The sequence below is a fragment of the Gavialis gangeticus genome, unplaced genomic scaffold, assembly GCF_001723915.1.
Source record: "Gavialis gangeticus isolate Ggan-Ray unplaced genomic scaffold, GavGan_comp1, whole genome shotgun sequence".
NCBI classification, from domain to species: Eukaryota; Metazoa; Chordata; order Crocodylia; family Gavialidae; genus Gavialis; species Gavialis gangeticus.
In genome coordinates, this window is record NW_017729032.1 from 123,666,153 (window position 1) to 123,673,110 (window position 6,958).

The following is a 6,958-nucleotide window of genomic DNA, read 5'->3' on the forward strand; positions in this document are numbered from 1 at the left end:
TGAATATCCTGTTCAAATGCTTAACCATCTGTATAGTAAGAAGGTTCTCTCTAATCTCCAATTTAGATTTTGATTGCTGCAGTTTTAAGACCATTGCTCCTTGTCCTGTCCTCTATGGCCACGGAGAAGACTCTAACTCTATCCTTCATATAACCACCCTTCAGGTGTAATTTCATTAAAATTTTCCTAAAACAGGTCAAGAATTATTTCAGCTTGGCAGGTCAAGCCTTGTAAAGTGTCAAATGCTTCTTTTTGTTTCTAACGGTTGTGTGATCAAAAGTAAAATGAAAATATTTACCATATTTACCATGCATTTACTGACTTTGTTTTTTATGCACTGAACACAGTTGTCATCAGCTGTGCTTCTCTATCTGTGAAAATAAATCATCTTCACGTGGGATATGGGATTGATTCCATTTCTTCTTTTGGCTTCCATTCTTTAATTTTATCATTACACATATGGCATATCAGTTTATTTTCTAGAATATATGGCATTTTATTGCAAAGAGACCATCTTATCCACTGCTGTATTTTCCTCAGCATCTATGAAGTGCCTTTTGCTGTGTTTCTGCAGTGCTTCTCCACCATTTTTCTCATGAGCATTGACAATCTGCATGTGAATGACAGGTATGGCTATAGTGTGCATCCTAGTCATCTTAAACAGTGCTTTGGCTCCAGATAAAAAAAACAGAGGGAGAGGATCGTGGCTGGGGATCAGTATGAAAGGCCTGCCTCCCTTCTGCTTTCTAGGCCAGAACCTGAAGGCATTAACCTCCTGGAGATGTGGAAAAGCTTGTCCCTTGCTCTCCAGTGTTTGAGAAAAAGCAAGGAGTATTTTCTTTGAAATTAAGGCTCACTAGAATGACAGAAGCTGGGTGAAGGGATATGTGGACTGAGAAGGATGCTGACTGATGGTAGTCTGTTCTAGGCAATGGCTCTTTCTTTTAACCTGCTGCTATTGATTTTATTTCTGTGACCTTACTTGAAAATAGGGTAAATAATGCCTAGTTCTATTTGGCGAAAGTCTCAGTATTGTTACAGAAATAAAAAGATTGAAGTATGTTAACAATGAGGCTGAAGATATTAAGGCCCAACATAGTTGAAGGCCAAAGTAGAGTAGTAGTTTCACGTAATAAGAACCAGTGGGTGGAATAGGATGGGTTTTTGTTTTGTTGTTATTTTTTTATGGATAATACATTGTTACTGAAGATTTATTTTTAGTTAAAAGAAATCATTGTTATGCCATGGCAACCAGAACTGGGAGGTAACTTAGTGCAAGCTGGTCTGACAAAAATATATCTGAAGCTGTCCAGATTGATTAAATAACCTAAAAATAAATATGATAGTTGTTAGCATAGCATGTTGCTCATATTCTATGATTTAGAAACATAAACCATTTCCATTAGGGCTTTTTTTGGGTTTCCCTCCCCCCCCACTAAAATTGAATGACTGAGAGAGGAAAAGCACCTCTGATGCTGTTAAAATGACTCATACAGTTCAAGGGCTAGCAAAGCTAATGGATGCTATATTAAAAATACAGACTGAAATACAGAAGGATTACCTTTTGCTTTCAGGAAACAATAAGGCTTCATAATGATAAGGGCTCAGACAGTCACCAAACTCAACTTCTCAGTGGAGCAGTTGTACATACTTGTGCAATGAGAGGCTACCTCTTTTCACAGAGGTTCCAGTAAGGATCGATCCCTGTAGGTAGAGCTGTTCATTCTGGTAGCTGGTAGGTATCCTGCCCTCTAACAGCTGACAGCAGCAGAGCAGGAGCAGCATTGATCTAAAGAGCCTTAGAGACAATCTCTCACAATATTATTTAAAGGTACTTGTTACAGGGCGGGGACCCAGGAGCAGCTGTGATCTCTCCTGGCGCCCCCTACCGTGCCAAGTTGTCTATCAAGCGCCCTCGTTCTCTCCTGCCACGTCTTTGTTGACAAAAATATTATAAGAGAGGCTGCCTTTTGTCCCTTGGACACAGTGCTCTTATATAACCTGGCCCCTGTTCCGTGTAGATTGATTTGGTGCCCCCAGCCTTATGGGCTGTGCGGCGTGGCTCCTATCACCCTTTATACCACACCCCAAGCCTCTCAGATGTACCAGATGTTGTTGAGTCAGTTACTATTGCCCGCGCCCTCGCGGACACTCTCTGGGCTTGTCTTCCACTCGTGACCCTCACTGGGGCCTTTCTCCGCCCCCTCACCCTCACTGGGGCTTCTCTCAGTACAATCGCCCTCCCTGGGGCTCAGCCTCGCAATTGGGCTCAGGTGGCCATAGCTGTGCCTGGCCCCAAATCCCCTCCTTGGGCCCTAATACAAACCCCCTCCGGGGTTTCTCATCCATACCCCCTCTGGGGTTTCTCAACCTTGGGGCTCAGGTAGCCGTAGCCGTGCCTGGCCCCAAATCTCCTCTCTGGGGTTTACAATTCCTGTACGGCTCAGGCGGCCTTGGCCTTACCTGGCCCTCAATTCACTGAACCCCCTTCTCAGGGTTGGGGTCAGTGCACCCCCTAACTACTGTGCTCTCTCTGGCACCTAACTGCAGTGCTCTCTCTCTGGCACCAGGAACCCCCACGCTGCTGGGGCGCCCCTATGAGGCCTCCTCCAACCCCTTATAGCCTCACCCGGTCCTCCACTCTTATAGAATTACCAACAGAAAACTCAAGCCCCTGGGCTACAACATAAACTCCAAGCCATCTGGCTAAAACATAATTTCTAAGCCCTCTGGCTAGGCATCATTCAAAACCCTACCAGGGCTTGCTCCACCCAGTCCTCAACTGAAGCTGTTCAGGCCATCAAGCTGCCTACTCCAGCAGAGCTCCTTCTCCCATAGTTGTTTGTGGGGAACTGCCTGCTTGGCCTCAGCCTAGGCTGTTTATACAGGCCAGGCCCTTCCCCCTTCCGGTCAGCTGACCAAACTGCAGTTGCCCCAGCAACCGGCACCTGTACCATTTCCTAGGAGCAGGTACCTCAGGGCCCTGCGACAGTACTGAACCCGGTTTTGATTTTGGTTGTGTGAGAAGATATTTCTTACTAATACCATGGAACCCAGAAGGGCACTTAGAGACTTCAGTTGGAATTGCTAAAATGAAAAGATCCCATACCAGTTGGGAGCAAAGATCCATCTAGTCCATGATCGTGTCTCTGGCAGTAGCCAAAAGGAAGGGATATGAAAATATCCAGTAAACAATTAAAATATAATCTTGTTCATAGGGAAAGATTTGTCCTAAACTTGTTTTCAAGGCCTATATCTTGAAAATATTGCTTATTAATAGTCCAATAGATTGGATCCAGAATTCATATGCATTTGGGAGGTAAAAATGTATACCCTGTATAGGTCAAGGTTCAAATGTATTAGTTGCTTTCTGACTAGCATCTGTAAGATACAGCCTTTCCTATTCATCCACACAGCCTAGCTCCCACCCTCGCTTTCATCTTTTCAGGCCACCATTTCATTGCAGCTTCCTTTACTCTGGTCATGACCACAGAAGTCTAGCGTCCAGAATGCATCCGCACAGGTCACTTTCCTAGCCAGTTGCTTTTACCATATCACACTTCTCTATATATTCCTCCACTGACTTCCCTTTATTAAATCAGACTTAAGCTACTTCTCACTTTCTTAGTCTTTTTGCCACCTATCCTGACCCTATTATCTCTCAGTCAGTACTGAAAGATCAGTTTGTGCCTCTCTAATGAGCCCGTGATGCCAGTCCCCACCACCAGCTTGTTAAATTTTCAAGCAGGCATCCTAGGGCTTCCTCCCAGTTTTGGAAAGATCTCCCTAGCCACATCCACAAAGCTACCTTGCGACACCCCTTCAAATGTTTCCTTAAACCACTCCTTTGCTGTGCTGCCTTACACAAATCTTGACAACAGTGAGGTTGCTGATGTGCGAAGCTTACTGTCTGTATCCATCTTGAGTCTCTTGTCTTACATTTAGACTGTAAACTCTTAGCAACAGCAACTGCCTTTTTATTCTATTTATGTTCAGTGTCTAGAAATATGGGGACCTGGTCTATGCAGCCACAGTAATAGAAATGGAAAAAGATAATACTTGGTTAATTTTAGGTGTGTGCACTTCTTGACAGTGACATAAAAATGCATTTTATCTTTAATATTAATAAGATGACTTGCTATTTGTGGGCAATAGTTTCTGATTCTCATCCAAAGTCATTTTAATTAACTGATAAATGTGTTTACCATAAAAGCCTACATAGACTGAAGGCGGGGAAGACTTGAACTGGAAACTTTGTACAATACTGATCTTCCTTCTGCAAACATTTAGGTGCCATACAAAAATAAATAAACCACTCAGATATGCAGCTCTCCAGCCAAATCTAGGACAGTAAAAAAACAAATAAAAATAGTGATGAGATGTAAGAGCACAATAGCAAAGCAAAACCCCCTCTTAAAAACTGTTTCAGTTTGTTTTTCCCCACTTTGTAACCAACAGCACTGCAGCACTTTAAAAAGCTGTAAAATAAGTCAGCAAGGTGATTCCAAGGACTGTAAGACATGAGTAATAATATGCAGAAGTTAAAACACCTCAGCCTACAGAATATGACTTAGCACCACTCTTAACTAAAGATGTGCTTGAATCTTTTCTTTATCTGGCATATACAGCCAGTCAAGACTACAGAGATAGATAATTGAAACAAACAGAATATTTTAAGCATGTAAATGATGATATGGTAAATTGGTAATGACCGACTCTGGGGGAATAACTATGATAAGCAAAATGCAGTGCTTTATGAGACTGTCATTTCTATTTAGGAAAAAATATTGTAATTATAATTTGGCCACACTGAAAAGTGTTCCATCCAATATTTTAAAACCATAAGCATAAGAGCGCAATCTGACAGACTTTATAACTATTCCTTAACAAACTTTGACAATACAGTAAGTCACAAGGAAAACTTCTAATTTACTGTGATTGGCATCAATGTAAATAGCTTATTCCCCTAGGTTAACTTCCTTACTTGTCTACAAAGCATATTGATTGCCCAACCTACATGGAAACAGCCAGTACAATGTCCTGGATTTCATTTTAGCCTGCAGAACTTACTGTGACACTGTCAAACTCTCCATCTCTCCCCCATCTATATATGTAACTGCAACACTAATGTGTGTATATTCTTGAATTTAATGGAATCATATACTTTATGGCTTGTTCCAGTAAAGGCACTGGGCACTAAGATCTCCCGTTGAAACCAGTTGGAGTTAAGGGTGCTCAGGACCAAACCCTTAATTACAATTTTGTTGTAGTAGGAGACATTAAAGCAAATTAGCAGATAAAATGTTAACTCATAATATCTCGCATAATACAAACACCCTGGAATTTCTCAGTACTTCTTTGCTTTTGTATCTGCTAGTTCAAATATACATAAAGTATCAGATTTTTTTCATGAGAATACTGTGCATTAGTATAGAATGAGGGAAACTGGGTGGCAAAAGTAAAATGATATAAAAGATCAAACTGAGCAGCTTGCACTGCTAACACATCACTTGATAAAATAATGGTTGTCACCTTTCCCTCTGAAATGCATGTAATAACAGCAGGTCAGCCTCTGGATATTTTGAGATCCTTGAGGGAGAAGGCTATGGGCAGGCAAGTGTTCATAATATTGTTCTTTATTATTAAAATGTAAGAACATGAACTCATAAATATCCTGTAGTTTCAAAGTAATCTTTCTCAGACATTTTTGGGATTAAATATGCAGTGCAGGATATGTTTAAAAATGGAAAATGTTACCACAGGCACAGCTTTTGTACTTTCTTTGATTTCAGTAGTAATAGGAATTTTTTATTATTATTATTTCATGAAAGCTTAAAGCAATCATTTTAAAAATATACAAAATACAGGTAATTAGATGGAGTATATTTCAACCTGGAGAAAGCAAAGTGCTTTGCAAGTTCCGGAATTGCTTCTTCCAGCACGGTAAATCCATCAGTAGAGTGGAACGTAGCTGCTTTTTAAAAATGTAAAAGCAGCATGACAAACATTCGAGGCAGGAAACAAAGATGACTGCCCTCTAACCAACATGTGGGCATTCATATTAGGATCTGGTGCCTCATGCAAAGAAAGAGTTAGATGCCTGAATACCAGACTGAAATACAGAGTCCAGAGTTGAGCACCTAAGTGCAACTCCCACATGCTAAGCTGCCCAGAGCTAGCTGGTAGGAAACTCTAAACCTTATGGGATCTCATAACTCCTGCCCTCAATGGAGATGAAATACCTGACTCAGGGCTGCAAGGGCAGTACTTGTGTTGACCTAGACCCCAAAGCCCAGAGTTCTGTTCCAAAGGTAAGATCCTACAGGTGGAGATGATATGGTTGTCTGCAGTGTATACAAGCGTACCTGCAGGCACCAAGGGGTTCCTTATAAGGATCACAAGCAGTTAACACCTCATTTATATTAGGCATCCCAAGAAATCAGGACCCTTTAGTAGTAAGGAGGCCCTGCTCTGCTTGCTGGGGTTTAACAGTTAGAACAAAGTCTTGCAACGCACTGGCCTTTCCCTTCAGGTTCCCAATTAAGAGCCAAGCAGGTCTAAGGCTGGTTATATTTCCAAGCCGATTAGGTCATAGCCTATGCTGCTTTGGCTGTCAGCTTTCTATGTCCAGAGTTGAGTTCAAGTCTCACCTAAGATACTGGTAGAGTTTTTAGGGCTTGTCTTCACTGCTTGTGTGCCAAGAAGCAGGCCCTGCCTGCCCATTTACTCCTGTTCCACACAAACCAAGTCCTAGCAATGGACCAGCATGGTCACTTCAGAGCAATTCGCTGTGAACACCCAGGATAACCCTCAGAGACTCTGTCCCAAGCAGACTGATTAGTATGTGCTCAGGGCTGCTCTAAAGTGGTGATGTTGCCTTTTCCCTAAGATTTCACTGTGTCGCAGGGCACTTTGATGCCCTGCTCCTATAAAGAGGTACAGGTGCCGGTTGCTGGGG